This window comes from Eubalaena glacialis, chromosome 1 (genome assembly GCF_028564815.1).
Source record: "Eubalaena glacialis isolate mEubGla1 chromosome 1, mEubGla1.1.hap2.+ XY, whole genome shotgun sequence".
Taxonomy (NCBI): domain Eukaryota; kingdom Metazoa; phylum Chordata; class Mammalia; order Artiodactyla; family Balaenidae; genus Eubalaena; species Eubalaena glacialis.
The window spans coordinates 220,755,526-220,783,487 of NC_083716.1; the positions used below are offsets into that span (position 1 = coordinate 220,755,526).

General features: G+C 45.7%; 1 pseudogene; it reads left to right on the plus strand.

The window, feature by feature from the left end:
* The first annotated feature begins 1,023 nt into the window (after nucleotides 1-1,023).
* LOC133091954 (potassium-transporting ATPase alpha chain 2-like) overlaps nucleotides 1,024-27,962 on the plus strand; it is a 99,028-nt pseudogene continuing 72,089 nt past the window's right edge.

Consider the following 27,962-nt stretch of genomic DNA (forward strand, 5'->3'; position numbering starts at 1 on the left):
TAAAGGGAACATGTTCACTTCCTTCAAAGAGCTCCATAAAGGGTGATGCATATATTTATTTCTCTTGAGAAGGTGGCTGAAAGACCACCATATGAACCTTCCAAAGTCAATAACTACCAAAAATGTCATCATGAGCTAGAATGAGCACTCTATCTGCAGGGACAAAGATGATGCTGCTGGTGGCCAACCATCTCTGGATTAGTAAGTTATGGTAAATCAGACAAATGTTTTTCTTCCTCCACAATTTCTCATGTGTCATAGGCAGTTAATAGTTGACCAATAGAATGAAATAGAGCTACAGAATCTACAGTCCCTACAAGACATTACTTTTTTATTATGATTATGTATTGTAATATTAATATTAATAACTAAATTTGAGTGCTTACTAAGTACCAAGAATAGTTCTAAGTGCTCTATATGCATTATCTCATTTAATTCTAACAACCCCAAGAGGTAAATATTGCCTTTCCCCTATTTTCATCCTGACTTTACAGATGCAGAAACTGAGGCTCAGATTGACTTGTGTACCTCATTCCCTGCAAAGATTTCCAGAGGCTTCAGCTGAGAAATGCTGACCTGGTTCAAGCTCCTCTCTTTATGAAGCACATTCATCCAGGCTTTATCTCTTCTAGTCAGAGGCTAATATTACTTTGTCAAGAGATGGCCAAAACCCACAGGTCCCAAATTATGAGATCATTTAGTCATTCAACAAATATCTATTTTGAATCCCCATGTGTTGAGAATACAATGGTAAAACAAACATAGGCTCTGCTCTCAGGAGGATTTCAACCTGGTAGAGTAGATTTTTAAATGAGAAGAAATAAGATAGAAAACTATGAGCAGGCACTGAACCCACTGAGCTTCAGTAGCACAAGGTCCAGTCTGAGACTGGCCCTTCAGGTCTCCCACCTCAAACTACTGCAACTGGACCCCTGAGTTCCAGGCCCTTAGTACGGCTCACACCCTGGAACTGTGCCCCTCTGTGACCAACTTCATTCCACAAGCACCCATGTCATCAGCATCATGGGCAAAACAACACCAAAAACTTACTCTGTGAAGCTCAGTGGAACTAAAGACATAGAGAAAACACTCAGTGGGGATGGCCAGGAGAAGTACCAGATCCTGAAGTACAACTGCTAGGAACTCATAAAGAATCACTAGAAAGAGGAACCCAAGAAAGAATTCACCTAGATGATCAGAAATTGAGCAATAAAGAATTGGAAGAGAACTATGGTCCAAATGAGATACAATGCTGTCCAGCATGAGAGCTGAAGAGCTCTTGGTTCAGGACAGCCACAGTACACTCAGGCCTTTCAAAGAAACATGAGGGATTGTCAAATTTCTCAATAGATGGTGTGGGGCTTCTCCATCCTTCTATGTACAGGAGCTGTCTTATGCTGGCTTGCATTTGGAATTCAGTACTCCAATGATAAGTGTGCATCCCTAGACAGTGTGTATTTGGGTTCTGTGCTTGCTCTGGTTGGGGTGATATTTGCTTATTTCCAATAAGTGAAAAGCACCAACATCATGTTAAGATTCAGTAAATTATTCCTCTCCAAGTTTTTGTCATCTGGGATGCAAGGGAGAGTACAATCCCTGAAGAGCAGCTGATGGTCCGGAACATGGTGGAGATTAAGGATGGAGACCAAATTCCTAGGGATATCAGGTGGCTGGCTCCTCAGTGAGCTAAAATAGATAATTTGTCTCTCACTAGGAGGTCTGAGCCCCAGTCCTGTTCCCGTGACTTTACTCATGGCAATCCCCTTGAAACAAAGAACACTAGCTTCTCTTCTACAACTTATTTTAAAGGTGTGGCAACTGGCACAATCACCAACACAGGCAATGGCACCATCATTGGACAGATTGCCTCAATGGCTTCAGGAATTGGCAATAGGAAGACAGCCATTGCCACTGAGATTGAGCACTTTGTTTGTATTGTGGCAGAAGTGGCCACTTCACCAGCATCCTTTTCTTTATTATCACAGTGTCCATGAAGTATGTCCTGGACTCCACCACCTTCCTCATTGGTGTCACTGTGGCCCATGCACCTGAGGACCTCCTGGTGATTGTCACTGACACTCCATTAATGAAAAACAGGTGGCCAAGAACTGCCTGGAGATGAACCTGGAAGCAGTGAAGACCTCAGTTCTGCCTCTATCATTTGCTCTGACAAGATCGACCCTCAGACTCACAACAGAACCCATGTGTGGTGTGACAATCAGATCTATGTGGCTGACACGTGACAAACAGAAAAACCAACTCCTTGCCTGAAGCTCTGGAATCTGGGCCTCCTTATTCAAGATAATAACACTGTATAACCAAGTTGAGTTCAAACAAGGACACGAGAAACCATCATGGAGAAAGTTGTGGTTGGAGGTCATTTTCAGAGGTCATTTTGGGGGATGTGATAGAAATTAGGAAATGAGACTGCAAAGTGCCTGGAATCCCTTTTGATTCTACCAACAAATTTCAGCCCCCATACATGAGGTGGATGATCCCAGTGACAGATGCTGCCTCACGATGATGAAGGGGCCCCTGAGAAGATCCTAGAGAAGTGCAGCACCATCATTATTGATGTCCTAGTGCAGCCTCGGGTCAAGGGCACAGCTAAGGCCTTCCACACCATGTACATGGAGCTAGGGGCTCTGGGGGAGCAACATTCTGGGTTTCTGTCACCTCTTCCTGCCAGCAATCAAGTTCCCAGAAGCCTACTCATTTGACAGATGTCATGACCTTTCCCACCTCCAGTTTCTGATTTGTGGGCTCTTGTCAAGGACTGATCCCCTTCGGTCCACTGTGCCTGAGGTACTTACCAAATAGCAGAGTGCTGGGGTCAAGGTTGTTATGGTCACAAGTGATCATCCCTTCACAGCCAACACTATTGCCAGGTATCATTTCAGCCAACAGTGAGATAGATGGTGGAAGACATTGAAAAAGCCTCAACACTGCTATGGAGCAAGTACACAAATAGGGTAAAGCCACTGTGATGTCCAGTATGGAGCTGAAGGACATAAATCAAGAGCACCTGGATGAGCTCTTAACCAAGTACTTGGAAACCGCCTTTGCTCAGACATCCCTCCAGCAGAAGCCAATCATTGATGTGGGCTGTCAGAGACAGATGCACTTGTTCCTGTGACAGAGGATGGAGTTAACGCTTCTCCAGTTCTAAAGAATGCAGATGTTGTGATTGCCATGAGGGTAGCAGGTTCTAATGGATCCAAAAATGCAGGCCACACAGTCTTACTGGATGACAGTGATGTCTTTGCATCTCTAACCACAGGGTAGAGGAAGGCTGCCTAATCTTTGACAACCTAAAGAAGATTATTGCTTATACTCTGACCCAGAACATTGCCAAGCTTTGCATTTTTTTTGATTTACACTATTGTCAGGCTTGCCCTGATCACTGGCATCATTACTATCTTGTTCATCAATTTGGGCACAGACTTAACTCCCTTATTGCTCTATCCTATGGGAAGGCTGAAAGTGACATTTTGAACCAGAAACCCCACTATAAGAACATGGACAGATTGGTGAACAAGTCACTTGCCATGTAGTCCTGCCAACACACTGGCCTCATGCAAGCCCAGGAGCTTTCGTTGTCTGTGTCACCATGTATGCACAGAGGAGATTTAGGCCCAGTACTCTCATTAACCTGTGCAGCAATGGAGGAACAACAGCATGAATGACGGGGGCGATTGCTATGGACAAGAATGGACAAAGTATCAGAGGAAATACCTAGAATGTACAGGCTACACAGCTGCTCTCACTGGCATCATGAACTACCAAATAGCATATCTGATCATGAAGAAGACCTGGAGCAATTTCATCTTCCAACAAGGTCTTTCCAGAAATAAAGCCATCTGGGTAGGGATTGCCTCACAGCTTATCATAGCAGTAATTCTCTCCTATGGCACTGGAAGTGTCACAGCCCTAGATTTCACCAGGCTCCTGGCTCAGGATTGGTTTGTAGATATGCCACATCCATATCTTCTGCTTTGGGTGTATAATGACGTGTGAAAACTTTTCATCAGACTTTACTGTGGAACCTGTTGGGATAATATGTCACTAACACCATCTTTTTGCCCAAGTGTCCCAACTTCACATTGGTGATGATCTTCATTTCTCTTGTGTAATAATGACATCATCCAAATTTATACCAGAGAAAGACAAAAACTATATGAAAGGCACTCAATTGATGTTTTGTACTTTACAGCTGAGATTTGACTATTTATGTATAAATTTTATCTCTATCTCTATCTCCGGTTTTAAAATATGTAAATTTCAAGGTGATGATGTAGAGAAGAAACACTTATTTGTATATACATAGATTTCCAAGATATTAAATAATCTTGTGTAACCCAGATATCTGCTGGGGTCTCCCTGCTCTTAAACTCTAGGTAGGATTTCTCATACCTCTATTCTATATCCTGTTGAAGATCAATGCCTTTCTCAAGATGTCTGTGAGTTCCTGGGGAAACTGGCCACTTTGCTCAAAAATCCAACTCAGGGTTTGCAGGAAATGGAGAAGGGGGCAAGGTTACATCATGAGAACATGGACATGCCCCACTTTGACTCTCAGATGCTGCCACAGCATGCTTTCCCTGCCATGTCACCCCTCACCCCCAACTCTCAGCATCTCACTGGTCCATCCATTTTTGCCTCACCTCTTCTTCTCCCTCCCAGACGGCCCTTCACCCCTACTACTGGAATGCCAGTTGGACTTCTTCCAACTCCTGCTCCAAATCCAAACTCCAAGTCCACTTTGCATATCCTAACTCAAGGGGCTGTACTGAACAAAAGGGTCTTTCATTCACCAGGAAGCCATATTGGTTTGAAATAATAATATCTATTTCTCGTAAAACATTTGCAAAACACTTTCCAGCACAGCATTATGCCAATCATGTTTCATGCTTTCAACTTAGGTTTATTCATGTGTGGAACAGCATCTATGTTGACAGGCCCAGAGAGACCTCATTTTAAAGTAAAAGACATTTTAGAAAACAAACAAACTAAGATAGAAAGAATTAAGTGACATAAGAAAGGTCCAGGAATAAGATTATCTGTAAGTGACTTTTTTTTTTTTTAATATATAGTGAACTTTTTTTTTTAATCTATTTATGGCTGCATTGGGTCTTCGTTGCTGTGTGTGGGCTTTCTCTAGTTGCAGCGAGCGGGGGCTACTCTTCGTTACGGTGCGTGGGCTTCTCATTGCAGTGGCTTCTCTTGTTGCAGAGCACAGGCTCTAGGCGTGCAGGCTTCAGTAGTTGTGGCACATGGGCTCAGTAGTTGTGGCTCACGGGCTCTAAAACGCAGGCTCAGTAGTTGTGGCACATGGGCTTAGTTGCTCCGCAGCATGTGGAATCTTCCCAGATCAGGGCTCGAACCCGTGTCCCCTGCATTGGCAGGCAGATTCTTAACCACTGAGCCACCAGGGAAGTCCCTGTAAGTGACTTCTAATGTCCCTACTTAATCCTAATTTTCCGTGATTCTAGGTCATGTACCATGATGTCCAGTTAGGGACATAGAAGAGGCTTCAAGGAGCAGGTGCATCTGGGCTAGACTTAAAGAAGAGACAGTGTCAAGATAAAAGAGACAATGTTTTAAGAAAAGTTTAACAGATCCCGTTTTCCTTTGAATGAATCAGAAGACTTTACAAGAAATCAATATTGGGACTTTGAAGTTTCTGAGACAGTCTCAATTATCTTTTACTCTTTATTACTTGCAAAATTAGAAGATTTTACTTCCTATCTTTCCATCCTTCTTTCTTTTAAACAACATTGATTGAGGGCCTTTTATGTTTCAGGCAGTGTGCTAGGCACTGGAAATGCAAAGGTGGAGCCCCCAGAGGAAGGAGTTCAAGTTCAATGGGTGAAATAAACAAAGAAACAAATGTAACTCAGGTTCAGACTGATAGTTCCTGCATCCCTGCCACAGTCTCTGGCCTCTACCCCTCAAGTTTAGGCACAAGATTCAGCTCTTCTCTAGTCTATTCATCCCTAATTCCATAATGTCAGTTTAATAACTTACTTATACATTAAACCTTCCAGGAGTCAGGATTACCCTCCAGGTCTCTTCCATATCCTGGCTTCTCTCTCACCTCTTTCTACTCTTTTCTCTCCTCTCTTCCCTCCCAGGAACAACACAAATCCCCCTCCTTGTCCTACACGCACGAGTTCCGAAGGCCTCTTTTGTTACTTGAGCATACCCTTGGGTGTGTCACCCTGCACCCGTAGTGACTCAAAATATTTCTTCCAAGTAAACACAGGGCCCTCCCCAGCAAAGAATTTTGAAGAGAGAGGAAAGGGGGTCTCCATCTGTGCTCAGACAACATTGCTGTGCTCAGAATGGGGTCGGTCTTGTCCAATAAAGACAGAAGAGGCAGCCTGGGTGGTAAAGACTAAGAGGAATTCTGATCCATAAAATGTATTTCTAATTCTCAGTGAAACCATTCCAGAAATGTAGGGAGTTGGCCCCTGGACTCACCAACGTTTGGGTTATATTTCAACCTTGATTGAGCACCAGAATTGCACACACAGTGCCAACTCCCACGTGCTTTGAGGAGGGCTGGGTACACTACGCCTCTCTGTTTTAGTTTTTGGGTCTTTTCCCCATGTGTCTGGGGTGTTTCTTCCATTAAAACCAGGACTTTTCCTCCTTCTAAGCCTCTACCCCAAATCCAGCCTAAGCTGATACTCCTAGGAGATGCTAAATTCACTTTGGGGCCAAAAAGTAAAAATAATTTATTCAAAAACATGCCAATAACTCCATGGAAAACTTTCAGGGGTAGTATCATTTCACTCCAGATTCTCTGATGGGAAGGAGATTTTTTGCTCAGTAATGACGTGGCAAGGACAGGTTGTTCCTGCATAGGAAGCAAAGGTGGGTCCAGGGCTGTCCCTCTTCCGGGGCTGCTGGTGTGGGTGCCTCTGCTTGTCCTTTGCTGAGCCACCTCTCCCTCTCTTTTTTTCTATTTTCTTCTCTCATCCAGGGTCCACATCTTAGTTCAGGGCTCCAGATGAAGACTCCTCAACAGACATGGCCTTCTTGCTAAGCTAGCCTGGATAGAAGAGTCCAGAAAAACCTGATCATTGTCTTCAAGTAGCTGAAGCCCTGTCACCAGAAGAGGCATTAGATTTGCTCAGCTCAGCAGAAGAGGAGAAGAATGGGGACAATACTTAGAAGATGCTAGAGGAAAAAACATCTTCACTATAACAAAAAACAAAAAAAAAAGGTTTTAGCCAAAATTAGAATTGAACTATCACAAACATCTGAAGTTAGGTATACTCCTCCAAGCCCAAAATTTATTTACAGCACTAATATGCATAGAGGGTTAGAATATTCTGGGGAAAGAACTTGAACCATAGAAAAACTTGGTGTTCAGACATAGAAAAGGGCATGCTGAATTTGGGGTGTGTGTGAAGCACGTGCCAAGAGAAGGTAAATTTGAAAGGAAGAAGCAAAGGAGAATCTGCAACGAGGGTAGAAAAACCCTGGAGTGCTGGACATCGCCCCAGGGTCTGGGCATCAAGGGTGAGAGTGGAGGTACTGGGAAGAGCATGGTGGTGGCCTTGCTTTAATCTGCCTCAGTCCCAGGCACGCTGGTGACATGTGTATAGAGAGCAAAGTGTCTTGTGTAAACATTACAAAAGCCATGATATTTAAGGGCACAAGCAGTTCTTCAGAGAGAACCGCAAAGGAGTAGACCACCAAGAAAAAGAAACCATTTCCATCTTGGCAGGAAAAAAAAATTACTATCAAGAAGCTTGGAGTACAGGGAGCACATCAGCGGCCTGGGGTGGAAAGGCCTTGACACAGACTTCAGACCAAATGCAGCTTCAGAGATAGAGCCCCGGACAGAGCTGCTGGAACATCAGAATTATTGGCCCATAAGAGAGTAGTGGCCAGGTTTTGGCAGCGGCTGCATGGATTCAGGCCCTCGTGGACGGGAGTCCTTGTAGATTTCCAGAGCAGGGGTCCTCTCATTACCATTCTTACCATGAGGACCAAGCTTCTGCAGCCACACAGAAGGAGGCCATCCAATGATTCAATTTTGTATCTGTATCTTTTTTTAATATTTTCCTGAAGTCAGACTTAAAATTTAGCTTTTTAGGATGTACAATTTAATAAATTTTCACAAGCGCATAAAGTTGTAAAATCACCCGCACAATCAAGATACAGAGCATTTCCATCACCCCAAAACATCCCCTCATGCCTCTTTGAAGTCAGTACCTCGCTTGCACCCCCAGCCCCTGCCAACCACCAATCTCTTTTGTCCCAATATATGTATATGTTCTGTTTGTTGTCTCTTCCAGGATGTCATATAAATGAAATCATAGCCTATGTAGCCTTTGAGTGTGACTTCTTTCCCTTAGATAAGGCTCTTGGGATTTATTCATGACATTGTACATATCAGTCCTATGTTCTTTTTTTCTTGCTATGCTAGTAGTATCCCAGGTATGGGCACACCACAGTTTGTTTATCCATCTGCCAATTGGTGGACTATTGTTGTTGATGTTTGGTTGTTTCCAGTTTTTGATGATGAGGAATGAAGCATTCGCATACAACTTTTAGTGTGGACAAATGTTGTCGTTGGGGAAATACCTAAGAGTGGGATCACTGGGCCCTATGGTAAGCATATATTTAACCTTATAAGAAATGGCCAAACTGTATTCCAAAGTGGCTGGACCTTTTGGCATTCCCAAAGGGTTCCAAAGTGTCTGACTCTTATGGTGGCCTCATTTGCATCTAAAGGAACTCAGGCAGAGAATACTGAAGTTCTACTTCTATTGACCAGAAGTCAGAATGTCCAGAAGCAGAATTCACAGGCCCTGAAAATATGAATTTCCTTTCACTATGTGTATTGGGCAGGAACTGGGCGATGGCTTGTCAGGGATGCAGTAAGGGCTAGACCCTCTGACTTTCCAGATCTCTCCCTACTCTGGAATCTGTGATGCTATGAATATGAGCATCACCCTGGCCAGCATTCGAAGACATCACCCACCCACATTTCTTACACTTGGCTCACTAGACAAACATGTGTCTTGATGTTTGACATCTTTATCAGTTTGACTGACGTGTTTCCCTGAGTTGATATTTTTCATGCAATCAATTGGATCTCTTGGAAGTTTTTGCAAAGAGGGAATAAATTAATGGACCACCTAGATCTTGTTTTATTCTGTTGACCTGTTTGGGACCATAGATATTTCACTCAAAATCTCTATGCTCTAGCTTCTCCATCTGGGGCTAACAGCACCCATCACGCAGAATCCCGCAGATCACACCAAGCACAGGGATAACTGAGCAGTGATGTTGGTATTTATGACTATAAAGACCACTTCTACTCTGTCCTCTTTGCTGTGGGTTCTGGAGCCCATCAGACCTGAATTTGGACTCTGACTCTGTTCCTAGCTATGTGACCCTGAGTAAGTCTCTTAACCTCTCTGAATCTTGGTACTGTAAAATGGACATTCATTCTCTGCAGAGGGTTAGAGTTAATGTACATAAAGCACTTTGCATAGTGCCTGGTATGGAGTCCACCCTCTGGGGAGCATTATTTTTGTTTTGACTGTCCTTGAAACTTCTCTCCCTGTCACCACTACTTAAGGGGACTGTGGTCATCTCAGGCTAGTACAATGGGAAGACTGGGGCCGGGAAGTAGCACTAGACATAAAGCAGAAGGCAGGGGTGGGAGTGGGAAAAGTGGCAGACAGGGCTGGACAGGGGAGGGTCCAATGTGCTGACCCATCAGCAAGCATTGAAGAGTTTGTCTCCTCGTGGTGAAGCTGGCCCCAGGTTCCAAATCTGCAACCATTTCCTATCACTGTCTCTGAGCTCCTGGCCTAGGACATCTTTCTGGTTAATGGCTTTACATTTCTTCCCAGGGCTCCTTGACTCCTCCTAACGATATGGGGCCTTTGGGAGATTTCCGCCAAATTCTCTGGGGACACCAGGACCACTGATGTTGGCTAAAAGGGCAGCTGAGCAGTTCTAAAATGCTCTTACAACCCTGAGATATAAGTGAGTCTGACCGTCCTGCTGACCAGTCTTCATCAGAGAAATCAGAAACTTTTTATACCTGTAAATTTTGTTTTTAAACAGAATTCCCTAGACCAGGCCTCCATCATCTCCAAGAACACAGGAAAGACAGAGTACACATGCCCCTCACCTTGAGAAATATCTGTAAACAGTTCTCTAAACCAACACAGCCAATTTCTCACCTCCCATCTCCACCCCTGGTTCCTCCCTTGGCATCCCTCTGCCCAGCCACCTCTACCTTTCCAAGGTTTGGGAGACAAATTAATCCATTTCCTCTCCCAGCCAAGTGGTACACCAGGACAATGGATTCCAGCCAAGAGCTGTACAGTGAAGGAACCAAGAGCTGGGTGAGCAGTGGGCATCTCTCTTCCCTGATCCTGACCTGTCCTGGATCTGGGGGAAGATGGAGATCGTGAGTCTGCCCAGAACACCATGGGGAAAAGCACTCCTGACTTGGAGTGAAAATATGTCCACCTGGATCCCAGTCTCAACATTTCTGAGTCATGTAAATTTGGGCAAGTGACAACTTCTTCTACACTCTTTGTTCAGACCCTTCGTCTCTAAAATGAGGGTAATGACAACTCCCTCGCAAGAGTGTTTGGGGATTAGAGATTATACGTAGAAAGCATCTGGTGCATAGTAGGTGCTTAATAAACCATAGATACTCCTGTTGTTGTCTTTCTTCTTGCGGTAAGAATTAAACAAGACAATCCATTTGAAATTCTAGCACCAATTTCACCAGATTCTCAGATGTACACCTGGAAGGAGGGGTAAGGGCTGGGCTCTCTCTCCTGTCTCTATTGACTGAAGAGGGGCAGAAACATTCTTTGCTTCTCATCCACTCTGTCCTTGGAGGGCAGCCTCAAAGTGATGGATGAGTTAGAACTGAAATCGTTTGAATGTCACTTTTCAGCTACTTGACTTTAGAAACATCTTATTCAGGGTGAAGTTAAGGCAGGTGGCTGAGTTTTCATAATCATTATTAATTCTGGGTTAGAGACATCATTTTTCCGGGCTCTCCACATGTTCCCTCACCCTCCCACACCCACCCCAAACCGTAGAAAATCAGGAGTTGGCCTTGGACACCGTGTTCTTCCTCTGCTTGCAATCCACAGGCAATACCTGTTTGTGGGACAAACAGAGGAATCCGGTTTCCAAGGCTGTCAATCTGGAAGCCAATTCACTTGCTAAAATGATTGGAAATGGCGTCTCAACAACCTGCAGCTAAGCATGAAGGCCTCGGCCTCCAGAGAAGCTCTCACATTACAAAACTTGACAGAAACCGCTTGAGTGAGGGCTTGGACGGACAAGGACCAGGTCACTTTGTTCCTGCTGCAGAAATCTGGATGGGAGACAGACTTGTGTCCAGATCCCAGCCTCAGATACCACCCCAGGCAGCAGGCTGGCCCAGCAGAACTGGCTGCTTTTCCTGAATCAGCCACCTCCCTCTTCCCCAACTCCCCACTGCATCTCTGTTTCCAATCACCACATTAGAAATCCAGCTCAGCTCCCAGTCGGGTCACCAGGAGTCGGCCCCAGTAGAACAGCATGCTTTGAGTGCAAAATAGGGGGAAAGGGCAAGATGGTAGCAAGAGTTTAGATGGGTCTCAGGGAATGCCATCTCCCTCTGCCCCATGTTCTAGGGTCATGATCATAAGGACCCAGGTCCTTGGAGATTCCCTGATGGTCTCAAATGGATGAGGAGGGACAGACCATAGCCGAATGCAGGGGGACACTTGAAAGGAGACTCAGATATGGGAGTCACTGAAGTGGACATGCTTTCAGACCATTGAGGATGCCTTTTAGACCAAACCACCACAAACAAAAAACAAAACTGGAAGGAGCAGGCTAATGAGAGTGTTGACCCTCTCAAATCAGACATGCCTGATGCACGTTCCACCACATCATTCCCAGGAACACGATCCAGTACATCTGGTGATGAAGGCGGTTTGAGTTGGGATTCTGTCACTTGCAAACACAAAAGCTCCAGCTATACTCTAAGTCACTTTCCAAAGTCACAGTGTGAGTTAGAAAAATCTAGGCTGTTAACTGAGCAACTCTACGCCTGCCTGATCCAAAGGCATGATTTTTTTTTCTGTTTTCCATATTGCCTTCCATGTCTGTCTTTCCCAATGCCAAGTTCATCAGCTCCTCCATCAGGGGCAGGGGGAAGAAAAATTAAGTTCAAGTATTTTGTTTAATAACCAACTGCCAAGAATTGCTCTAGTGTTGGGACTATAATGAGAGGACCACATCAAAAGACATAGGTGAATACGGAACAGGTTTGTGAACAGAATGGATGGAAGGAGGAGAGGAAGGAGGAAGAAGAAAGTGGGAGTGGAATCAGTTATGGATGTTCTCTCCTCCCCAGAGCCAGGAGAGTTGAGGGTACTACCTTCCAAAAATTGTGTCCATTTAATTTTTTCCAGTGTAATTTTCCTCAGATTTCTAGTTTGGCAGATACTTATGCCCTTGTATTGACCCTGTTCAAGTTCTACAAGATAAAGGACAGAGGGACTTCCCTGGCGGTCCAGTGGTTAAGACTCCATGCTTCCACTCAGGGGGCCCGGGTTCGACCCCTGGTCGGGGAACTAAGATCCCACAAGCTGCAGGGTGCAGCCAAAAAAAAAAGAAAAAAAAAAAAGATAAAGGACAGAGCATAGGTATAAGTCCTGGCCTCTCACACTTAGACCCACTGTATAGATGAGACAACAGAGGCTCACAGAGATTAAAAGTAACTACTCTTCCATGCCTACCACTCTCCCATATCTGATGAGACAGCAGACTGAACAGAGGTCTGAAAAGCTAACAGCCCCACATAAGTGCAAGATGGTATTATTCAAGGAGGTGGAGCTGATATATCTCTTTGGTTGAACCATCTTTTTGCTATAGTCTGGGTGGAATCTGGGACTGAATGATACATGGCTGATTTCTATAAATCCTTGTTTGGTTAGTAGCGGTGACAAGTTAAGATTAGCCTATCTCTGTTACATAAACCCTCTCAACCACCAGGAAAACCCCAGGGATCCTAAAACTCACAGCTCAAAATACCTAGACTCTCCAAAGCCCACCTTACAATTGGGGCATAGGATAGAATCAGGGCCTCCAGTGACAAGTCGTCCCAGAGGGACACCTGGAAGGAAGGAAGAAAAGGGTTATGATATATTCTCATTTGGGAATGCAAGTTTCTATTCTTGAAAAGATTAAGATCTTCAAGAATATACCAGTCCAGGTTCTTGGTTACAAATTATAGAAATGAGCTAAAGGTGATTCTGCTTGTTTCATCCTCAGGAAAGAAGTTAATGGAACAACATTGGGTAACTCAAAGAATCAACAGGAAGGACAGATAATTCCACTCTTCAGGGAGAATAGCCAAGTTTATGCCCCAGAAACCATGTGCTTAAGGTGCCATTCTTACTGTCACTTGTCCTGGGACACCACCACCATTGCACTGTCACTACCACTAGACCCTGGATTCTGGGAGCCACCACCACCAGAACGAGTTCTACACTGTCCCTGCTTCTTTCTGTCAAGCTTCTTGAGACTTAAAGTCCTCCAGTGGGAGCACTGAACATTGCGTAGCCTCCAGGGTCACACGGGAATAGGGTTCTGATTCTTTGAGCTTCCCGTGGGGGGACAAGAGCCGCGCTTCATACCTAAGACTCACACAGTGGTAAATTCTCCTAGCAGAGGAGAGGGTTGGGATGAAAAGCAGCCAAGGTGGTAACTAGTGTTCCCTCCCCGTGTGTCTTCTTGTTAATCCCTCTACCTCTCTGCAAAGCTACAACCAAACCACTCCTGCCAGGATCACCTCTTTCCTTCTGAGAAATTAATTCTCCAGGAGAGAAAATTCCACTGGATACTGATTGCCACGTCTCATGATTTTCTTCCTGGTGTCTTATTCTGTTCTCTTCTGCAGATGGAGACTGCAAGTAAGGAACACACCATCAGCAGCAGTCTTTCACTGGGGTCCATCCAATCTTCTTTGGCAATTTAGAGAACCACTGCTCAGTTGGGTCCATGCCACCCGACCCCCAGTTGTATCTTATGCTATCCTGTTCACTTGCCCTAATCCTTCAAATATCTCACCCCGACCTCTCAGCTTGCTGTCCCATCCTGCTCTTCTTCTCCTGCACATAGCCAAGCCCTAAATGAAACCCAGAATTTAACAAGTGCTCTGATAATGAATTCACACATTGGTGTGAGGCCAGGATTGCAGGGGAGCAGGGTCCGGTCTCACACCAGCCCAGAAACCCCACACCAGTGTATCTTCCTGTTTTTAACAAAATCGCTCTGCCTTCTCTAGAGAACATGCCTACCCAAGCCAGAAACCAAATGCTCCATCCTTTAGGCCTTTAGCCTTTACCCTTCAAGATTTTCTTGACTGTCAGGAAGATTCCAGATCTCAGAACAAAAGTGTCTCACACCTCCAGGCTCTGCATGCTAACTCATTTCTCATGGACAAATTAAGTTCCTCTGGAAAAGAGAACTAAGCTACAGGTACCCTAAACTCAGTCCAAAAGCCCTCCAGGAACAAGGCTCAGAGAAAGCCAGGAAAAGTGGAGACAGGGTGGCAGGGCTGGGAGGACGGGAAATGAGCTTCTGCCCTTGGGTCAGTTCCCAAGAGTGGTTCCTTCCAGCCAGACTGATTGGGATGGGTACAGCTGCCTCCCTGCTGGGGTTTCAATGTTTGCTTCCTCTCCAAAGCTGCAGCTGGAAAGGACAGTCATGCAAAAATGAAAACAGGACCAAGAATCCCTCTTCAGCTTTCCTTCAGCCCAAATGAAGTAGAAATGCCATAAACGAAAAACAGCAGAAAACAGTATCATTGGCAAATTAGTAAATTCAGCACAAGATTAGTCAATAATATTGCTGAAGAACTAATTGTGTTTTACATTTCTAGAATCCTGGGAAGCAAATCTATTCTAAAGAGAAAGGAAGATAGAGACTTTGGGATTCTGATGGAAATGTCAGCTGGACACTATTTAAGTCTGTGTTAATGGTCTTGATTCTATTTAAAATACTGCGATTTCTTTATTAAAGAAGCAATATATGTTTATTGTAGGAAAAACATAATCAAAATTCAATTGAACAGAAAAGTTTCCTTTAAATTAAATCCCGCTTAATTTCCTCTCCCATAAAATCTGCATAACTTCCAGATTTTTTTCTATGCACTTATTAGTACTTTGTTTATATAAAAATTATACATATTTTGTAATCTCTTCTCTTCTCAGTTTTAACAATAACATCCAATCCAGACCATCATTCTAATTGGCTATGTAGTGTACTATCATATGGATATTCCATAATCTAGTCAACAAATCCCTGTTATCAAATATTTACTGTGTTTCCAATTTTTGGTATTTATAAACAACACTGTAATAAGCTCCCCATCTTGCATATACAACTATGTGAATTTGCCTGGTCACTTCTTCAGAATACATTCCTAGATGTAAAATCATCATGTAAGAGTTTATTAATTTTTGATACATATGCCAAATTGCCTTCTAGTAGGGTTGGACCAACCTACATTTCCACCAAGTCATGTGTGCCTGTCCCCCACACTCTCAATATCATGAGTATTGTCATTCTTTTCCTTATTTCTTAACTATACCCAAGTTTACTGTTTTCATTTGCTTTGGTAAGAGTATTATGAGAATTCCTTTTCTTTTGGTTGCATTTGCAACATAAGATCAACCTTAATCATTGTCAGTTAGTAGAAAAAAGAGAGTAGGAAAGAAACAAGATAGAGGCCACTCAGGTAAATGAGCAAGAATTAGAAGTAACATGGAAAGACCAAAAATCCCCCCAAGGGAAGAAAAGGAGGTATCAGAAGATGACTTTGGTTCAGACAGTTTTCTGTGCCTTTGCCAGGTAGCACGTGGGACCGAGAACTCTTTCAGTGTCATCCAAAGTGGCAGGAGGCCCTGTGCCAGTGATTAGTCTTATAACTCCATTTTAAATTGATGTGTCCAATTCAAGTGATGTGTATATTCAACCTACAGATAATGGACACTTGAGCAGAGTTGTATTTGCTTGGTCTGCAGAAAAAGGCAACCCAAGAAACATGATGAAGATTCTAAGGGGGTGATGGAACTGGGCTGCATCCTTACCAAATACAGGACCCCAGCCCTTCCATTGATTAGAGCTCTCTTAATGACACAACTAGAACTCTCAGCCCCAAAATACTAAAGACTTGTTGGAACCCAGGTGAAAGAAACGACGCCGTCTTTGAAGTGTTTCTCCTATGCTTATGATTTCTTTTCTTTTACATTTCACATTCATCATCTCTTTTAATTCTCACAACAAACTTTTGAGGTAGATTTCATTATTTTTCCCATTCACAGGGAAATAAACTGAAGCCCAGAACACTGTGACAAAGCCAGAATTTGAATGCAGGTTCTCTAACTGCAATCTTAAGCCCTTTATGCTATCAGCACCTGGTAAGGTTTGCAGTAACACTACTTACCTCTAGTACAGTTGGAGTGAAGTCTCAAACAGGAGTCCAAAGATGGCCAAACTTCTTGTTGCGCCAGATAAGAAAGAAAACAGCAGGGATGTGACAATCAATACCCAAAGTCCCTTTCAAGTTCTGAGCACAAGCCAAGGGTATCTTCCTCCACAGGGGAAGAGACTGCAATGCTTACGGACCTTCTGAAAAGTGTTAAGAAGTCAATCTCTTCAAATAATAAATGCTGGAGAGAATGTGGAGAAAAGGGAATCCTCCTCCACTCTTGGTGGGCATATAAATTGGTGCAACCACTATGGAAAACTGTATGGAAGTTCCTTAAAAAACTATAATAGAGTTACCATATGATCCAGCAATCTCACTCCTGGGCATATATCTGGAGAAAACTCTAATCCAAAAAGATACATGCACCCCAATGTTCATAGCAGCACTATTTAACCTAAATGTCAGATGACATTGACAGATGAATGGATAAAGAAGATGTGGTATATATATACACATATACAGTGGAATATTACTCAGCCATAAAAAAGAATGAAATAAGGTCATTTGCAGCAACATGGATGGACCTACAGATTATCAAACTAAATGAAGTAAGTCAGGCAGAAAGAAAAATATATATCACTTATATGTGGAATCTAAAAAAAATGATACAAATGAACTTATTTACAAAACAGAAACAGACATAGAAAACAAATTTATGGTTACCAAAGGGGAAAATGGGGTGAGGGATAAATTAGGTGTTAGGGATTAGCAGATACAAACTACTCTATATAAAATAGATAGACAACAAGGTCCTACTATATAATACAGGGAACTATATTCAATACCCAGTAATAAACTATAATGGAAAAGAATCTGAAAAGAATATATATATGTATGTGTGTATATATATATATATATATGTGTGTGTGTGTGTGTGTATATATATATATATATACACATATATATATAACTGAATCACTGTGCTGTACACCTGAAACTAACACAACGTTGTAAATCAACTATACTTCAGTTCTTTTAAAAAGTCAATCTCTTTTAGACAGTTAAATCTAAATGAATAACACCTAATCTGCTTCTCCCTGGAAAAGTCTATCCCAGGCTCACATGGCTTAGAATGAGTTGCTTAGAAATTGTGAAGATCACTCAGGGACACAGGATGCTAATGCAAGACACCAATCATTTGGTCTCCTCCTTTCCATAGCAGCTTTTCTCCAGGAGACTATGAGAAGTTCATGGCCACCAGATGCTGCTGAGGGTAAGAAGGCTGAGCTTTGCCAGAAGCCTACCCCCGACCCTGCCACACCCATGGGGCTCTCTGATGATCTCCGTGGTGCTCACATCAAGAGCAGCTTCTCCAGTGCTTCGGATTGCCCATCTGCCTGGGCCACAGGGCTCAGAGGGGGCGTGACATGGAGACACAGATCATCTGGAGCTAAGTGTTTGCTGAGGCTAAGTTGAGTCTGGTAGGCTGCTTTGAGGGCTGCTGTCTGAAACATCAAAGCAATGAAAAAATTAAACAAATAAGCCATTCTAAGATGTTCTCCGAGGTGGGTGTGCTCTCATAAGCAAAAGCTGGTAGAATTCCATCATCCCATCCACCTCCCCTTTCACTCCACCCTCCCCATATTTTGCTGAATTCTCTACCATTAGCCAAAGCCTCTTTCAGCCTAAATTAAACCTTCTACGGATGGAGCTTCAAAGCATTCCATCTTCTGGCCTCCCCCACCTTCTTGAATTTCTTTTAAAGGGCCATAAAACACCACCTCTACCCCTACAAAGACAAATGCCACACAACTTCATTCTCCAGCCTTCCAGCACTTTCTCAAACCATCTCACATGGTGAATTAGCCCTCCAGCTTCCCACTTCCTAAGATGCTAGAATCGTATTGAATCCCCAGTGCTGGGAGACCTTCTCAGATACCTCCTTTATCCCTCACACCCACCCCAAATGCCATCATCAGCATGCACTCAAGCTCACATTCCAGGACAGGTACTGACCACAAGTGCCCCCAAGCCACATCTGCTAATCCACAGATTCACATGTCACGTTGGAAGAACTCAATTACTCTGTGACTAAAATCAAGTTCAAAAATCTGGTCTTCTCCACATTCTGTAGATTCTCTCTTCCTCACTCACCAAACTGCCTCATTCCAGCAGATTCTGAGACTCTCTACGTTCTAAGAACTTACAGGTCCTCCTGAGATCTTGATAACAACTAGATGAATTAGATATCATTATCCCCATCTTACAGGAGAATAAATTGAGGTTCAGAAAGATTGGGTGATTTGCCCAGGTTCACGCAGCTGGCTGGAGCCTGCCTGCAGAGATTGGAACTCAGCTCTAGTCATTACAGCCTGAAACACACAAGACATGCCCAAAATCACACAGGTGTTCACAGGGGTTAGAAAATAGAAACAAGAGGAAGATCGAGGCCTGAGAAAGGGAGCGGCAGGGATGAGATAAGAAGGTAGCCTTACTGGCAAGGTAAATAGTTGAAGTTTTACATTATAGACATTTAACCATGGCAGTTTTTAAGCTGAAAAGTAAAACTAGTCAGAAGAAGGAAAAACTTAAGTAGAAAATAATCTCTAAAATCATTGGTTCTAGACCCCTGCCTCCAGAAAAGACTTTCCTTAAGCCACCCAGACTGGGTGGAACCATTTCTCAGAAATCTAAGCCGCACAGTGCAACTGTGGCATGAAACCCCGTGTAAATGCCATTCAGCCCTCACCCAAGTCTCCCTCCTGTGGGCTTGTCTCCGTCTCCGGCTGCCCCAGGACAGTCCAGCGGCAGCGCTGGCTTGGTGGGGGCAGCTCTGGTTGGAAGCACAAAGCTCGGCACTCCCACCTGACTCTCAGCCCTGACACAGCTTATAGGAAAGCCCATGCCTCCCCACACCAGAACTTAGGTGCAGGATAAATCCCGCAAAACCTCCCACCCAAACCTGCATTTGGACCGAAATCCTGTGCTGTTCCTGGCAGAAGGCAGAGCTGAACTTCTGGGTGCATATTTGCACAGAACTCCCAGGAGCTCAAAGTACCCAGAGGCAGAGACCCTATGGTTGGGAAGCCAGCATCCCCCAGTCTCACTGGCCAAGCCAACACTCTTGTGCCCAGGGCACCTGTGGTCAACAGGACACTATGACAGGGAATCAGGAGATCCTGGTTCTTACCCCAGGCCAGTCACCAACCAGCTGTGGGTCCTTGAACAAGTCACTGACCTTCGCCAGGTCTCAGCTCCCTCATCTCAGGGGTACCAACCCCCCCCCCCCACACTGCAGAGCTATCCAAAGAACAATGATATAGAAATCACAACAAGCTTCAGGTCTTTTTATACTTCCTGCTTAGTGGGATACTGGGGATGGGGGAGGAGAGGGAAGATAGGTAGATAAGCAGATAGATAGATAGATAGATAATAGAGCGATATACAGACAAATAATAACCCAGATTTCTGGAAACAGTGTGGATAACAGATGTTCTTCCTCAGATGCCTCATTAGCACATTCATCCTTTTAAGATGGCATCTCCTAATTTCTTGTCCAGAGAATAGGGAAGATAACTCAATCCCAGAGAGACAGTCACAGCCCAGAGTGGTGATTAAGGATGTGTGCTTTGCAGTCCTAACTCTACCTCTGGTGAGCTATATGACCTTGGACTAGTTATTCAACCTCTCTGGGCCTCAATTTCTTCATCTGTAAAGTGGAGACGGTAACAGCATCATCTGGTTGACTCAGTCAACAAGTAATGGCGACTGGTGATGTTATAAAGGAATCCTGACTTGAAGGCTCTGGCCTTCCACTCCTCCTCATACCACACGCCCCAGTTATATCTTGTAGGTCTGACCCTGGGTGTGCCTTGGAGAGTTTGCCTCTTTGTCCAATGTCCACTTCTTGGAAAAGAGCAGACCTCCTGAGGCAGACTTAGAGGTAGCTTTGTGCTGCCTCCAAACTGCTGGGACTGTAAATGGCTGCTGGAGAGACTGCCAGGAAAAAGCAAGGCCCCCTGAGGGACATGCTGCTTCCCCAGCATCTCCCAGCGAGCTTCTGAGTGTGCAGCTCCACTGGGCTCAGTCACTGACCATCGTCCGTGTTCACTGCCACCATTGTCTGTGTCACTTGTCAGCATGAGAGACTCCCCATGTGGCTTTGTCTGACTCTCCTAAGCCCTGAGAGGCAAAGGTTGCATCCACTGCGTGGAAACAACCAATTGAAATGCAAGAGTTTGGTCAGACTCATAATTCGAACTCACATAGTGACTCCACCCATCACACCCTTAGAGAGTTTTATTCTTCATTTCGATCAGCTAACTTGTAATTGGTCCTACAGCCCAAACATGGAACCACAAACAGTCAAGATTCCAAGCCACCTTAGAGACCATCTGATCCAAAACCCTCATTTTCCTGATGGAGAAAGAAAGTCCCAGAGAGGGGAAGTGACTTGCCCAAGATTATACAGTTGACCAGAGAGTAGCATGAGAATCTAGAAGGGTAGAGATGTCTTCACAACTCTCTTTTGGGAGAAAATACAACCACAAAGAGGGGGAAGGGGTTGGGGGATAAGGATGGTGCTGGTTGAATTTCAGGGGCACCAGGGCAGGGTGGAGTGGGCAGTGGACCAAGGGTTAGAAGACAGCATCCCCACTTGGCTCTGCCTCTTACCAGTTGAGCCCCTCAGTGCTGTCACTGCACCGCTCCCACACCTCTCAGAACTGTTGAGGAGCCCATGAGAAGGTGTCTTGAAAACCATAAAGCTCTACATATGTACAAGCAAGTTCTGCCCATCTACACAGCTGCCTTTAGGATTGGGGGAGAGTTAGGCATCCTCTCTGAACATAGCCAAGGATGGGGGTGCTTCTCTCAGCAAAGGGAGCCCAGAACACCAGGTTAAATCCATGTCATTCAAGCAGGGCTCAGTTTGTGTGTGTCTAAGCAGCTTTGGTTTGAAAAGATTAGGAGGGCAGTGGAGTGGAAAGAAAAGCTGATGAGGCAGCGGAGTCCTGCCCGCGGTACCACACTGCCCTCTGCAGGGCACCAGGGAGAGGTACCCAGGCTGGGCTGGGGCAGGTGAATGTAATTCAGACCGCCCAGGGTCATGGGATCCATTCCCCTGCCTCCACGCAGGGCAAGCCCCCTCCAAGTTGAAGCAGGGACAGGGACTGCCCTCACCCCCAGCAATCTGTTCCACCTGGCCTGAATCTTCCACCTGCCCTGATGTTCACCATTCTCCCATCGGCTCTCAGAGGAGCCGGCGGGCAGGCCTGGGCGTTTCTCACTTTGTAGCCAGAATCCAGACAGTTCTGGGAAACACAGCAGCCCCCAGCTCCTGCCCGACTCACTGTATCCTCTCTGCTGCAGAATGGGGTGATTTCTCCATCCTCTGGACGTTCTCCAGTCCATGGGGAAAGCCGCCTCAGCGGAAGGAGTCTTGACCTGCCTGGATCAAGGAACCAGCCAAGATCCTGCAGGCTTCAGGGATGAACCAGACATTCTGTGACTCAAGACCATCAGACACAGTCCCTGCAACTGATCTGGGATTTGGAGGGAGATGTCCAGGGTCCCAGAGCCCGCACCGTGGCACCAATGTCCTCAAGGGCCTTGCTGTGCCAGGCTTTCCCCCACCCCCAGCCCATTCTCTGTCCTTTCCCCGGCTGTTCGGTTCAGAGCAGGGCACCCTGCAGCTGGCTCACCAGCCTCCAGGCGTGGGCTCAGGCCATGCTCCCCGAGTGCCCTTGTGTGTCCCCGGGGGAGCCGCTGCAGCAGGCCCAGCCACGTGACATGAGTGATTCACACGCGCAGACGTCCAACCAGCTTCTCCATTCTTCCTCTCCCAGGCCATCACAAAAGGCACAGTCTTGGCTGCTCGGGCTGAAAACCCTTCAGCACAGAGCTGCTTTGTTCCCAGGGTCAGGAGGGGCTGGAGGCTGAAGGGAATTAGGAAGACAGGGAGCCTGGGCCCAGGGTGGTTTTCCATGTGGCATATGCCCCTCGTGCAGGCCAAGCCCACTTCCTGTCCTGGTCCCAGTTCCAGAGCTCAAGTTCACATTGCCCTCCTTTAGAAGTGACTTCGGGTTGGGTTATTGGTTTCTTTTATTTTCCACTCCCTGCACGTGTGCTTTTCTTTGAAAAATATGTACATGCTGTTTCCTTTCTCCTCTCCAATACACATCTTTCTCTAGAGACCATAGCATAAATTTGGAGCCCAGCAGCCTTGGTCTTTGGAAGCATGTTTTATCCTCTCTCTTTTGCTCCCTATCCCCGACCAGACAGAGCCCGGGCAGGTGGATGGGACTAGAGGGTGTAATTATGGGTGACAGGGAAAGAGAGGAATCTGGTCAGCATTTGCGGGGGGAGGGGAAGGAGAGGAGGGATGGGGTCAAGACTGGGGCTATCAGGGATTTGGGAAATTATTCCAGTTCTTCTGGAATAATTCTCAGGTTATGAAAATATTCTACTCCGGGTTGTTGAAAATAAGATCTTAGTAAAGAAACACTTGGAATTAAAGGGCTTCTAGAAGCTACCTGGTCCCATTCTGATCACCTGAGAGGTAGTGCTTCCTCCAGAGCAAGCCCGTGGTGGGCGGGTCTGTCTGTCCCACCACTGAGCAGCTCTAGATCATTTAGAAAGTGCTTCTGAATGTCAAGTCAGAATCTGTACCCTCTGTGGTAAGCCGTAAAAATGGCCATCATTCTCCACTCCTTGTTTCCATGCCCTTCACATGTGACTTTGCAGGATTGATCTTATGGCTTGCTTTGACCAATAGAATGCAGCAAAAGTGATGTCATACCATTATGGAGCCTAGGCTTCAAGGGCTCTTGCTTATGTCTACTCTCTCAGAACCCTGTCAACACCGTGAGAACGAGATCAGGGTAGCCTGCTGGAGGATGAACAAACACGTAAAGGAGAACTGAGTCATGCCAGCTTGAACCATCCTAGACTAGTCAGGCCACAGCCAACCTGCTGGCTGACCATAGATGCACCATTGAGATCAGCCCAGCTGGTCCAGATCAGCAGAACCGCCCTGCTAAGCCCAGCCCAAATTGCACACCCTCAGAATCATGAGCTAAATAAATGGTTGTTTTAAGTCACTAAGTTTTGGGGTGTCTTCCTATGCAGAAAATATAAACTGATGCACTCCATAATAGCCCTCTAGAGCTATACAGAATAATCTTGATTCCTTGGCCAGGGCGAAAGACCTTTAAATATTAAAATAGCTAATTATCTTTGCCTCAAAACACCAGAATGGCTCTTGGGGAGGTCACACACACTAGCCCCTGTCTTAGAGGAAAACCACACCCCAAAGCATCTTTTGCCACTTCTTTCTCACCCAGTGCCAGCCCCAGGAGATGCAGAAGAAGCTCTATTGCAGTTGGTGTCAGCATCCTTCAGTAGCATCATGTCCACTCACCAGGAACCCCGAGCACCCCAGCAGCCAAATATTCTGGTCTTTCTAGCACATTTCATTATCAATTAAGAGAAATTGAAAGATCAAAATGAGGAGGGTGCTCAAAGTACAATGAAAAGACTTAAGTCAATTAGGTTTCTTGAAGCCACTTCTGACCCAAATCTAAACTGCCAAAAAGCCTCCAAAACAAATGTCCTTGGCAGGTTTCCAACAGAGCCTTGGCTCCATGGAGCACAGCAGTAGGAGGGTGGTCAGAGGCTGCTGGCTTCCAGAATGTGCCACGTGGAGAAAACAGCAAATGCACTGAACTTTGCCTTGGGGTCTGATGGGGAAGGTCACCATCCCCACCACAGGAGATGGATCAGGCCAATGGCAGGCCCCGTTCTCAACCAGACACGGAGGGAAGTGGTGTTGTGGGCAATGGCTGCCAGCTGTGGATTTTCTGGCTGAAAACTTTGCTGCAAAGTTTGCCAGTTCAAACGAGCCCTTGCAGCTGGGTTTCCTGTTTTCAGTTTGCACTCCCCGTGTGTCACAGCACAATAATTCTGGGAGATGTTCTCAAAATGGACACGGTCTCCAATTTTCTTTCCCTAATAACAGTGCGGGAGATAGGGGTGAGGGAGGCAGAGAAAAGGAGAAACCCCAAACCTCAGAAAAGGAGGAAAACATTTCTAAACTCTGTTTCAAAAATGAGAAAATCAAATTCACCAAGTCACAGTACACAGCCGTCTACTCATCCAATCTGGTCCCCTACTCTGGGCAGGCTACGGAAGAAGAGACACTTTGGGGAAGTGAGGCGTGTTAGCTCTGCTTTCACAGCATCAAGGATATTTTGAAATTTCCTTCCCAGAGAGCCTAAAAATCATCAGCAGGCATCAGTGGCAACAGGGTCAAGGGGCTGGTGACGGGCTCCTGGAAAGACGCTGTCCACCAACAATTATTTTTCAACTACCTAAATGACACTGGCTGTGGCTCAAAGCAGAGCAAAGAAAGGACAACTCTCTCTTCTAACTCTTTTCTCTCTTCCACCAGACAAATGCATCAGCCCCAGTACCCAAGTCCATTCTTTTTCACGGTCACGAAAGTAGCTTGGAGTTTAGAGTATGCATATTTTAAAGGTCTTCAGAGCCATCTTGCTTTTGGATTTTGGATGAAAAGATCAGCGTATGTCTGTATGTGTGTATGTATGTGAGCCTGAGTGCATCCACGCTTTTATCCATGTGCATAGGTACATATATTTGTGTCCGTGTGAGTGTTTAACAATGTGTGAGTGTGGGTTTATGTCAATAAGTGTACCCAGAAAATGCAAACTTGGTACAAATGCCCGTGTGAGCCCATGAGTGTGTGCAGTTGTTGGCGGCATGTGCATGAAGCTGTCGTGTGTGCATGCAAGTGTGTGTGCGCTCTACAGATATTTCCCCCGACATGTCTGCAGGACTGTGTTCCAGGTGGGGGTGAATGTGTGTACGTGCTAGTGCATGCCAGCCTGTGAGAAGGTGTGCCTGTGTGTGTGCACAATCGTGTCCTTTGCACAGTCAGGGCCCCTCGTCCGCCCACCTCCTCCCCCCTTCCTGCGAACCCACAGCAGCCTTTGTCTGCCTCCCTTTGGGATCCGCCAGCTGATGGCAGGGGTGCCTCTCCCGGGAAACAACGCTCCTCCCCCGCTCATTTGTGTCGCATCGGAGGGCTCCAGGCTCCAGCCCTTAAATGGCAGCCCGGGATTGCAACAGACAACTTTCTTAATTGCCCATGATGCTTGCGAGTGCAGCACAAACTGAATGATAGCTATTAGGCTGCACGCGCTGGAGCGGGGCTGCATTTTGCGCCTGTGTGAATTTAGTGTTCCTGGGAATTGAGAGGCCAGAGCGGGTTAGAGCCACCGAGAGGCTGTCATTATGGCCTGGCACGGGCCTACCGTTAGCTTCTTGAGACCCTGAGGCGCTTTCACCACATCCCAGAATTGCAGCACCCCTAGAATTTCCAAACCAGGCCACCCCCTCGGCAGCATCCTTCCCCTCCCCGAGCATGGGATTTCTCTTTCTCTTTCTTTCTGTGTCTCTTTCTCCCCCTCCACTGCCTTTCTCTCTCTCTTTCCCGCTCTTTTTCCTCTGTTCTCCCTCTTCCCTTCCTCTCCTCTCTCTCTGCCTCTCCTCCAGTTCTCAGCTCACATCAGCAGACTGAAAGCCGGACAAGGACTAGAGCATCAGCTCGCCCACCAGCAGCTGCATCTTCTCTATCTCCCGCCTGCCCCACCCTACCCCCGCTCTCTCCCTGCGGTCCCCATCCAGCCCATTCCTTCAGAGCTCTGCGTCCCCAGCGCAGATTTGTTATTTACACTTATCTCCAAGGCTGTGCGGAGGTTGAGATGGCCTGACAAAGGGCTTTCTTGTTCCTGTATTTCCTTCTGCTAACCCCGTCCTAGGAGCCCATGACGGCCAATGCCCGGCCCCTGGTCTCCTGCCTTCATGGTTTTAGCTCACACGGGGGAAAGTGAAGATCTAGAGACAGAGAAGAGATACAGAGAGACCCAGAGGGCAGGCTGCGGGGCCTGAACTTGGGGCTCTTGGGTCTGTCACTTAAGGCACAGAACTTCCTCTCTAGGCATAGATTGGAAGGACATAGGTTGGAATCCTCCGGTTGCAGCATTTGAAGGAATTTGGCGCAACAATAGCAGACTGCCTGATTTCCTCCTGATAACCGGGAGAAGTGAGTCAGGGCAGAGTGATAAGGCACTGTTTCATAAATGGGTCAGACTACACTCCTTCAAACTGTTCTTCAGAAATGCTGCTTGATCAGTAAATGTTTATGAGTGAGTGAGTTAATGAATGAATGGAAGGCTACTGGGTTCCCCTTGCTAGAGACTCCTGGGACTACAGTGATACTAAATCTGGGGGATGTCTCCTAAAAGTAAGGAAACGTGTGAGGTGACATCAGCTAGGCTTTCCAACAGGAGGAGAGAGCAGTCCTTGGGTAAATCCCCACCCATCGTTGCACCCAAGTTTTCTCATCTATACAATGAGCCTCCACTAGTGATCTTAATTCATCTTCCCATCTTGGAGATGAGAAAGCTGTGGCATTGTCAAGGTGAAGGAGTTTCACACTCTTTCCTGGTTTTGATCCCATGAGAACAGCATCCTTTCTGGTCCTTACCCCAGCCAGGACCACTGGAGGCTCCCAGGTGGGCCCGGCACAGCCCCTCTGGCACAGCCAGAAAAGCATGGAACTGGCAATGCAGATGCCCAGCCCTATTGCCCTTCCCTTTTTGCCCACCTTGCCAGGTGAAAGTGGACCTATTTGACTAGCTGAGGAGGAAGTATGAAAGTTTGGGTCCCTTACCGCTGGTTGGGACAAACTCTGAGGCATACATGTCACTCCCTCATTCCTCGGAGGGATCAAGGTAAATTCTCCGCCATGCATCTTTGCCTGAAATTTCATGCTTGCTTGACTCCTCCCTCTCCTCTGTCCTGCATGCCCCACTCCCTCTCAAGTTTGTACCAGGAGCCCCTCATTAATAAATCATTCGTACGCTAATACTCGTCTCAGGAGCAGCTTCTGAAAAACTGAACTGAGACAACAGCTACTCAAACTAAAATGCGCACGTTTAGGGGCTGTAAATAGAAGGGGCTATCAAAACGTCCCATCCATCTAAATAGGGTGGCCACTCTCTAGCTGTTTGTTTCCAGCAGGAACGGCAGCCATGATGCAAGATATCCTGACTTTTTTTATCTTAAAGGAATCCATGGTTTTGCAGGAGCTCTCTTGGTTTTTAAGTGTAAGAAACACGTGAGATCATTTTTAAAACACTGTGCACAAACAAAACATATCCACAGACTGGATTCAGCATTCTGACTACTAGATTCCAACATCTAATCTATTGCTTCAAAGGCTCCAGTGAAGAAATGACTGAGGTGACTTCTACACTGACACATTCAAAAGAGCAGGAAAATATTACCCATAATGAGATCAATCAACTTACCAAAACCAATCTGGAACTGACACAGATGTTAGAATTCGCAGACAAGGAAATTGAAACAGTTATTATAGCTGTATTATAAA